General features: G+C 45.8%; 1 long non-coding RNA gene across 2 annotated transcripts; it reads right to left on the bottom strand.

Annotated features, from left to right (window-relative positions):
• Window positions 1-9,569: 9,569 nt before the first annotated feature.
• Window positions 9,570-10,645, bottom strand: LOC102438944. 2 transcript variants are annotated; one of them, XR_001349900.2, is made up of 3 exons: window positions 10,469-10,645; window positions 10,132-10,357; window positions 9,570-9,677 (listed from the first exon to the last, which is right to left on the bottom strand). It is a non-coding gene; the product is annotated as an uncharacterized LOC102438944 (long non-coding RNA). The 2 variants fall into 2 exon arrangements; XR_001349901.2 differs by having other exon boundaries at window positions 9,570-9,674.
• Window positions 10,646-10,758: the final 113 nt, after the last annotated feature.

The following is a 10,758-nucleotide window of genomic DNA, read 5'->3' as shown; positions in this document are numbered from 1 at the left end:
GGCTTCATGATCAGTGTAGGCCTGTCTAATAATCTCTCAATTGTCTGAAATGCCCTCACACTGGGAGAACTCTGGAAATTCCTCTAGTCTTTGCAAATACAGAGTGATGATGCAAAAAAAAATCATTTAAAAATTGATGAATACAAGACTGGAAATTCCATTAACTGTCTTGGAGAAAATCATAAGTATTCAGGAATATGAGATCAAGTCTGTGAGCCCCGAAACAATGGAATTTTCAGGGACAGCCACGCATGGTCAGAGTCACAAGGACTCGGTTCCCCTTATCTGACTCCTGCTCCTATTGCCTCTATTCTCTCTCCGTCCAATTCTGTCTCCTCTTCCACATTACCTCTCTTGCAGGCAAATGTACCCTGTGGAGACTTGTAATTCATAAATTACATTCCACTCTTTCGTTTGCCTTCCTATGAAAAAAAGAGTAGAACCGTGTTGTGTTTGCTGTTTGCACGTCCTGTGTGAAGTCCCCTGCAGAAAACACGGGAGGTGTTGCGGAAGGTCTGTTGAGTTCATTTATTTCCTATGGAATCATGGACAGCAGGGCACCCACTGCCACTCTGATGGCAGTTCAGTCCCTGTGTTCCCTGGAGGCACTACATGCGTGGCTTCTCCATGTCAGGTGCCACGAAAACCCTTGCAGACACTAGGTGCTGGAGGGCTAGGAATCTGGCTCATTTGTCCATGTGCTTCTACATCACACACTTTCAGCACACAATGTGGCTTAAAGCAACTACTCCCAGGACTTAGTCATGCATATGCCTTTCCTTACCTGACACCCCCAACTCTAATGTTATTGTAAACTCAGTATTTTATGTAAGGGAGAAGAATTACTTCTTGTGACTAACGCTCCAAAAATACAACAGTGATATAGTACAGGAATGGAACTTTTAAATTTACATTGGTAATTGTCAAAAGAAAGACTTTTTCTTTTCTTTTTTTATGTGAGGTATGTTGACCAAAAAGGCAATAATTGTGACAGCAGTTCTTCTAAGTCCCATCTCTGCAACTTCCTAGCTGTGTGACCAGGACCAAGTTACCTATCCCCCTGAGCCTTCATGTCCTCCCCTGTGAAACTGGAAGAATGGCATGTATGTCATAAGGATGTTATGAAAATTACTGGTGAGATATATATATCCCTGAAACATGGTAGACTCCCATAGATTTTTTATCACCTCTTCTGAAGTTGCAGTTCAAGAATCAAACAAAACCAAACAAACAGGATTCCTTTACAAGCACACTGGGAACTGCACCATCAGAAAGTTCGCCCCGAGCAACAAGGCAAGGATATTACCTGAACCCATTTCTGATACCAAACATCACTGTACGTGCCTGGTCCTCTTTCTCTAAGGAACCTGTGGAATGTGTGCAACAGTGTGGTAACCCTGAAAAACCTGTTTTGCCTCTGAGGGAGCGGGTCTCATGGTGCCTGGGCCTGTGGGAGCACCGTGTCTTGATAAGTAAGCTATGTCCCCTCCTAGGCTGCGTTGATATCTCTGAGGAAGGGAAGGGCATCCTGCCAAGAACAGGGAAACTAGCTCTGCAACCAAGGACCCTCCTCAGGATCCACAATCATCGAGAGGCACAAAGGAGCTGTAAATAGCACTTACCGCCATCATTCACAGGGACCCTGAGCGGTCACCTTCCCTGTGTCACGGCAGAAATCAGGGTGGAAGACACCAACCTTTGTCCAAAGGGGCTGGGGAGATCCCTGGGATGAAGAGCTTCTAAGAGGCTAGGAGACGGGATGAAAATGCCGGACAGCTGCATCTGTGAACAAAAGAAAGGGAATAAGACAGGACTGCTGGGGGAAGCGATGGGGGGCCTGGCCACACGGCAGCCCTTGCAGAGAGCGAGCATCCAGGAGCCCTGAGCGTGCACCTCATGTGGCTGCCTACCAGCCTACCATCTGTCAGAGCTTAGAGAATGTCATTGATCTCAACATTCTCCCTCATAAAAATGGAAATGGAAACATTTCCTATGAGCGTTTTTATTGGGATTAAATGAAAGATGATGAAGTGCCCAGAGTAGGTACCCATCATTAGGTGTACTATTACTTAACATTAATCTCAACCTTTATTTCAATTACTTCGTTCCATTGTTTGGCTTTCATTGTGTTTAATTATGTAAATGTGCTTTATTCTCAAGGATGCTTTCATTTCCACAAAATATAATGAAACATTAGATGTAAATATAGTACAAGTTTGCCCAACTCAACAAGGCAAGGATACTCCCTCTGAGATGGAAGCAGGTGTGGGTGAGCAGCATTCCCGGCAGATGGATTAGCTAGAGCAAAGGTCCTGAGGGATCCGCAGACAGTGGATCAGATTCTGGCTCTGAAATGTGTCCCCGCTGACCTGGCTGGTGTGCCTCAGTGGGTGGGAGCTTCGCCTGTCCACGGAAAGGTGGGAGGTTCAATTCCCTGTCAGGGCACATACCCAGGTTGTGGGTTTGATCCCCGATCGGAATGCATATAGGAGGTAACCAATCAATGTTTCTCTCTCACATAGAGGTTTCTCTCTCTCCTTCTCCTCTCTCTAAAATCCATAAAAAACATATCCTCAGGTGAGCATTTAAAGAAGCTTCCCAGCTTACTAGCAGGGTTTGCACGGCAGCTGACACACGCAGGGTGCTGACACAGATGGCACCTACAGGAAACTCTACCGTCTGGAAGCAGAAATGTTTTCTCTATTACTGTCACTTACTCATTCCACAAATATTCAGCAGTGTCTGTCCAGTTGTATCAGAAAGTGTCCTGGAAGGGGGCTGACAGAGACCAATGAAACAAGGCCCTTGTCCTCAAGGCTGTCGCAATGCAGTGGGGGAGACAGACTCTTCCTCACATCAACAGATACTGTCCGGCTGACTCCAGTGTGTGCTCAGCAAAGTTCTGGGCTGCTTGAGATACACCAGTGAACAAGGGACAATGATCCCTAAGATCAGGGAGCTTGTATTCAAGCAGGGGCTATGGGGGAGGCGAGAGATAAGCAATGCACATAACAAAGAAGAACATAGTCAGCTAGCTGGTGAGTGGCATACCAGACAGACAATTTAGGCCAAGGTAAAGGGATAAGGAACATGGGGGTGGGGTGGGGGTGGGGAGAGGATGCCTGCATTTAGCAATATGAAAGATGGAGGCCTGGGCAGGCCTCTGTGAGCAGGTGAGGGCTCAGCCAGCCTTAATGGAGGGAGCATGTTAGTCAGGCCGATGTGAGTGAGGAGCATTCCAGGCAGATGGAGTAGCTAGAGCTGAGGTGCTGAGGAGGGAGCCAGGCTGACAAGATCCGGACTGTAGCAGTCCAGGTGAGTCAGGGGTGAGTGGCTGAAGGGGACAATCCTAACGGCAAAGTCAAAGAGGAAACAGGGCCCAGGTCTTGCAGGCCTTGAAGAGCTGAGTGAGGATTCACACTTGACTCTGATGCAGGACCGAGAAGCACTGGGCAGGGTTTCAGTGCTGAATTAGAAATATACAGAGGGCACAGCACCAGGGCAAAGAGAACACCGCAGTCAGGGAACCTGAGGGAGTGAACGAGGAATCGGCACGCGCTGCCTCTTGGAGACTGTGGGCTAGACATCCTCCATCACCTGGACGAGACATCCCTCCATCTTTGTGTCCACACCGTTGACTGCACATCGGTGCCATTACTCATATCATCACACATTAGAAATCCGGTATCCAGCCTGAGATTCATCAACTAATCCGGAGAAAAACTGGGGAGGTATATTTTGTTGGATCGCGTTGTCGTTGACAATGTAGTTACCTAGTATGACCCACTATGCATCCACTTCTGTGGTTCAGGAGAAACATAGACAAAAAGAAGCAAAGAACCTGGGGAAATGTGGAGAGGGATTTGAGACTCACCCTACCAAGCCTCCCCAAGTGAAAAGATAGGCACAGAGCTACCTACAGTCACTCCTCTTTCACTTTGAATCTCCCATGAACACAGACCAGGTACAATGATAACAGTCCTCTGTGATCCATGTGGCCTCTGTCATGCTCCTGCCCTCTGCCAATACCCAGGACAATGCTGCTCATGACACCGTCTCTTTCCACTCTGCCTGCTCCGTCCTAACTCAGAAAAAAATGCAGAAATACACAACCCAACCTTGTTGGTCTCAGAGCAGAACCTCTTATCTTTAGACCAGTGGTTCTCAACCTTCTGGCCCTTTAAATACAGTTCCTCATGTTGTGACCCAACCATAAATTATTTTCGTTGCTACTTCATAACTGCAATGTTGCTACTGTTATGAATCATAATGTAAATATTTGATATGCAGGATGGTCTTAGGGCACCCCTGTGAAAGGCTGTTCGACCGCCAAAGGGTTCGCGACCCACAGGTTGAGAACCGCTGCTTTAGACCATGCCATACAAGCTATGCTCTCCTGGGAGCCTGGGTATCCCAGGGAGGAAAGAATGGGAGAGGAGGAAGTCTGTGCCAAAGCCATGACACGCACTGTGCATCTCAGCAGCTCGGAACAGATGGGAAATATGTCCTAGTGAATGCGAGAGGATGGCTTTGGAGTCAGGCAGACCAAGGTGACAATCTCAGCTCCATCCTTACTGCCTGCCTTACTTAACCCATCTCACCCTGTTTCTTTTTTTTTAAATATATTTTATTGATTTTTTACAGAGAGGAAGGGAGAGGTATAGAGAGTGAGAAACATCGATGAGAGAGAAACATCGATCAGCTGCCTCCTGCACGTCCCCTACTGGGGATGTGCCCGCAACCAAGGTACATGCCCTTGATCTGAATCGAACCGGAGAACCGGAGACCCTCCAGTCCGCAGGCTGACGCTCTATCCACTGAGCAAAACCAGCCAGGGCTCAGCCTGTTTCTTAATCTGCTTAAGGGGCAACTTGATACTCATTTTCCAAGTTTGTGGGTAAATATATATTTAGTGCATAAAATAATGCAGAACATCAATAAATTACAATCATTGCTGCGAGTGATGGCAAAATAGAGTATCTTCTTTTCTGTATCACGTATTCCATTTCATGCCTGCGGGGGGATTTAACTGGGAGTTGTTAAGTAACATCTCAAGATGACACACATAATTGCTGGGAGTGAGATAGGCATTCAGGTGTTCTTTTCGCTATATTGTGCAAGAGAAGAACATCCACATGGGAAAATTAACTTTCTTTGAACTCAGTGACTCTGAACAAATGAACACCTCACCCAAGGACTCAACTCTGAATGCCATCAAAGAATGTCACACAAAAAAAACATAGCTCTCGATGAAAATAATACTTTTGACAAGACCTGGTGATATTGTGACTGCACAGGCTAGAGAGGCATGAAGACGCATTGAAGTGCAAACTCTAAGCCATCTGTTCTATGAAATGCAAATAATAACTGCCTCCTTAAGATTCAATTGTCTGTCAGTTAAAAAGGACACAGTGCTCAACACAGGGCCTGGCACATAGACTATTCATAGGAAATATTACCTGTCCAGACCTAGAAGAACTTTCCAAAAATTCATCTGGAATAAAAAAAAGACCCTGAATAGCTGCAGTGATCCTAAGAAAGAAGAACAAAATAGGAGGGATCTCAATACCACATATCAAGCTGTATTCTAAAGCCACTGTTCTCAAAACAGACTGGTACCGGCACAAGAACAGACATAGATCAATGGAATAGAACAGAGAACCCAGAAATCGACCCAAACCACTATGCTCAATTAATATTCGACAAAGGAGGCAAGAACATACAATGGAGTCAAGACAGTCTCTTCAATAAATGCTGTTGGGAAAATTGGACAGATACATGCAAAAAAATTAAACTGGACCACCGACTTACACTATACACAAAAATAAACTCAAAATGGATAAAAGACTTAAACGTAAGATGGGAAACCATAAAAATACTAGAGGAATCCACAGGCAGCGAAATCGCAAACATATGCCGAAGGAATTTCTTCACTGATGCTGCTCCTAGGCAATGGAAACTAAAGAGAAAATAAAAAAATGGGACTACATCAAAATAAAAAGCTTTTGCACAGCAAAGGAAACCATCAACAGAACAAGAATAAAGCCCACTGCATGGGAGAACATATTTGCAAATGTTATCACTGATAAGGGTTTAATCTCCAACATTTACAGGGAACTCATATAACTTAACAAAAGGAAGATAAACAACCCAATCAAAAAATGGGCAACGGACCTAAATACATACTTTTGGAAAGAAGACAGAAGAAAGGCCAAAAGACATATGAAAACATGTTCAAAGTCACTAATCATCTGAGAGATGCAAATCAAAATGACAATGCGGTACCACCTCACACCTGTCAGAATAGCTATCATCAACAAATCAACAAATGACAAGTGCTGGCGAGGATGCAGAGAAAAAGGAACCCTCGTGCACTGCTGGTGGGAATGCAGACTGGTGCAGCCACTATGGAAGACAGCATGGAGTTTCCTCAAAAAGTTAAAAATGGAGCTCCCATTTGACCCTGTGATCCCACTTCTGGGAATATATCCCAAGAAACCAGAAACACCAATCAGAAAGGGTATATGCACCCCTATGTTCATAGCAGCACAATTCATCATAGCTAAGATTTGGAAACAGCCTAAGTGCCCATCAGCAGATGAGTGGATTAAAAAACAGTGGTACATCTACACGATGGAATACTCCACTGCAGTATAAAAGAAGGGATTCTTACCATTTGCAACACCATGGATGGAACTGGGGAGCATTATGCTAAGTGAAGTAAGCCAGTCAGAGAAAGATAAATATCACAGGATCTCACTCATTTGTGGAATATAATGAACAACATAAACTGATGAACAAAAACAGATCCAGAGACAGAGAAGCATGGATCAGATCATCAAACCTCAGAGGGAAGGTAGGGGAGGGTGGGGGTAAGGGAGAGAGATCAACCAAGGATTTGTATGCATGCATGTAGGCCTAACCAATGGACACAGACACAAGGTGGGTGAGGGCATGAGTGGGGGCGTTGGGGAATAATGGGGGTATAAGGACACATATGTAATAGCTTAATCAATAAAGAAATTTTAGAAAAGAGCGATAATAAAACTCCTTGTCTAAATAAAAAAAAATATTACCTGTCTTAACCTCATCCCTTTTCCTTCGGACTCCAGGGAAAGCCCCATGTCAAGCTCTTCAAGCAGAGGTGAAATTTCTACTCTAAAAATGCTCTCTCTTTATTTCTGTTGGATATAGATGGGTGGCAGTTAATAGTTGTATCAGCTAGCTTTTGATGTATAACACACCAGCCCCCTCCCCCATTTAGTGACTTTAAACAAGAGCCGACTCCTGCCCTCACAAGTCTGCGGCGCAGCACTGTTAGCTGGGCTCAGCAGAGTGCTCCTTCTGCTGTGCTCTCTCAGGAGGCGTCCTCATGCATCTGTGGTCAGTGCCCTGTCCGCTCAGTGGCTCTGCTGGGGGTGGCTCATGCTCTGGGATGGTCTCGCTCACATTTCTGGCATTTGGTTCAGGCAGCTGGGTGAAGGGCATGCGAGGGCCATGGGTCTCTCATCGCCCACCTAGCCCCAGCTTCTTCATATTTTCGTCATCTTGTTTGAAGAGTGCAAGCACTTGTTAATTCTCAGCTAGCTTCACGTTTGCCATCGCCCCACTGGACAAAGGGAGCTCCATCTGCCCTGCCAAGGACGACGTGGGAGGAGACGCAGGCACAGAAAGCAGTTCTTATTGTAACAGGTTACTATTACAGCGGTTCATCAAATGACCTTGTGCATCATTGGAGAAATACTAACTGTGGACAAACCAGGTGGTAGAAGGCTAGTCTCTCAGAAATGATTTTCACTGCTCTTTAGAAAAGGTCACAACCATCTTCCCTAGTATTCTAATGGGCAAATGGTAAACATGTTTTATGAAATTCTGGGGACAAAAAACTAATTTCAAATTTTCCTGGGCATTGTCCTGAACCAGTAAGTTGTGGCTCTCTTTATCCAGGAACATGCTATGTATGTCTTTGCCAGTAGGAATTCCATATTATAATGCTGCTATTCCTCTCCCTTCCAACAGGCATGCCCCCAGCAGAGGCATATTGCATAGGCATAATCTCATGTAGAAGTAACAGAATAAACTAGAAAATGGCCCCTCTGGTGAGACAGCAGATAGGACCTGGTATCGTGAAGTAGACTTGGGATGTGGCTGGGGCCTGGTTGGACCACTCCTCCGCCCAGACATCAGCCCTGTCTCCCGCCTTAGCTACAGGTCCTTCAGATTTATTCAAACCACCGTCCAAAGCTGAGTACAAGTTTATCATTTCCTACTACGATGTCCTAACCCTATTTTTAGGATCCCATGGTAAGATCTATTTTGGGGTGGTTGATATTGCTACTGTGAATGTCATTTCCCCATTCTAATTTTATAAATATTTTTATTGATTTATCGACAAAGAGGAAGGAGAGGGAGATGTGTATCAATCCAATCAGCTGCCTCCTGCAAGCCCCCTACCCGGGACTGAGCCTGCAACCCTGGCATATGCCCTGTCTGGGAACTGAACTGGCAAATTTTCACTGCATGGGATGATGCCCAACCACATGAGCCACCCCGGCCAGGGTTCCCTGTGCCAAATTTACAGATGATTATTGCTGGCATACATGAAAGATCCTGGTATTTTAAACATTACTATTTCATTCTACTGCTTAAAGGAATTTATATATACACCATTTCTTAGGTGTTTTCCAAGAACATATTCATAACATCTGCAAAGACGACGACAATTTTGCCTTCTTAACCAAAACAACAGACTTTTTTCTCTTTACAATCTCCTTACAGTGGAAAGAACACTAAAACAACATTTAATGCTCTTGATGATAAAAGGTATATTTGCCTAGGTCCTGACTGTAGTAGTTTTTTTCAAGTGGTTTCACATCACTTGTGTACTTGTGAGCATGGACACACTGAGGGGACAGCCTGCCAAAACCCATTTTCTTCATTTGTTTTTAATCTTGGTTGTTTCATTCCTTCATATGTTCCTGATCACCTGCGGATCACTAAAACATGGTCAGTACCAGTTGTGTCTTTATTGGTTGAAGTCATTCTCTTTATGTCTCCATTTAATCATTTTCTCCATATACGACCCATACCTTTGTATCATATTATGCTCTAGATCAGTGATGGCAAACCTATGACACGCGTATCAGAGGTGACACGCGAACTCATTTTTTTGGTTGCTTTTTCTTTGTTAAATGGCATTTAAATATATAAAATAAATATCAAAAATATGTCTTTGTTTTACTATGGTTGCAAATATCAAAAAATTTCTGTATGTGACACGGCACCAGAGTTAAGTTAGGGTTTTTCAAAATGCTGACACGCCGAGCTCAAAAGGTTCGCCATCACTGCTCTAGATACTGCGGATGTGTGTTGCCACCGGGAACAGGATCACTTCATGAGCTATTCTGGGTATAAATGGGGTGGTGCAGACCCTGGGAAGCTGAACTAACTTGTTATTTAAACATTGGACTGTATGTTTCACAACTACTTTCCATTTACATCTCAGTCCATTTTCGCTGGAATAAGGAATTATTTCAGTGGAGGAGTGAGGTCTGGGGGATCTTACTTGCCTGGTGCCAGCAGTGTCCCTGGTAAGGGGGAGACCAAGATGCACTAAGTTGCAATGTGGCAAAGGTTGAGGGACATCAGAGGTCTTCTCCATGAGGCTCCTACGCCTGCTAGAGCAGGAAAGCAATACAGAAACTAAGCAGGTGAGGGAAAGCTTTAGGTCAGGGGTCCTCAAAGTACGGCCCGCAGGCCACATGCAAATACAAATATTGTATTTGTTCCCGTTTTGTTTTTTTACTTCAAAATAAGATATGTGCAGTGTGCATAGGAATTTGTTCATAGTTTTTTTTTAAACTATAGTCCGGCCCGCCAACGGTTGAGGGACAGTGAACTGGCCCCCTGTTTAAAAAGTTTGAGGACCTCTGCTTTAGGTTGTTGAATGTTGGGCTGGAGGTGGGGGCCACTGCTGGGCCTAGCCTAGAGGGTGGGACGAGCAAACAGAGAGCTGCCAGAGCACCACGTGGCCTTGCTGCAGCCCCATGCCAGGAGGCTGCTAAAAATCACAGTGTAGACTATGAAGGGGTTCCCTTAGGCATGTGTTCCAAAACCCCCACCAGCACTTACCAATGAGAGAGAGAAGGGTGGAGGGTGTGGAGAGGGGAGATCCTTGGGTGTCATAAAACACTAGGTGGGGTGTTCCTCCAGCTGTTGGGGGACGTGAGGCAAATGCAAGTAGGCGAGGGGCTGACTGATGAAGACACCGAGGAACAGGGGAGGTGAGATGTCAACAGGGGTTGCCGAAAAGCGTCCAGGTATGGGCTGTGCCAAGGTGCCTGGCAGGGGGAAGAACCTGTGAAAGAAAGAAAACCGCATGACATGACTCAGCAGAGATTAGGCAAGACTCTGATGCGAGGCCAGGATCATTTTGGCAAAGCCCGGCCTCGGTAGAAGGAACCAGTACCGTTCCTTCTGGGCGATGATGAAGATGCACTTGACTCGACTGCGTGGAGGGCGATGCCCGTGTGTTTCGTGAAGCGGGTGGGCGGTGCGGAGCGGCACAGCCAGCGCCAGCGCAAGTCCCAATGCGGTGCCTCCAACCCCGCGCGAAGGAGAGTCCGCGCCGGAGAGGGCGCGGTGCGCCTGCGCACTGGGCCCCCCGGGCCCCGCGCTGGGGAAACCGCGAAAACCCTGGCCTCGGTCCCTGGCCTTTGCCTTCAGGGGGGAACCCCCCCTGGGGAATGTTTTGTATGT

Source organism: Myotis lucifugus, unplaced genomic scaffold, assembly GCF_000147115.1.
Source record: "Myotis lucifugus unplaced genomic scaffold, Myoluc2.0 scaffold_196, whole genome shotgun sequence".
NCBI lineage: Eukaryota > Metazoa > Chordata > Mammalia > Chiroptera > Vespertilionidae > Myotis > Myotis lucifugus.
Note: the sequence above shows the minus strand (reverse complement) of the source record. Positions and strands in the feature narration are given on the sequence as shown.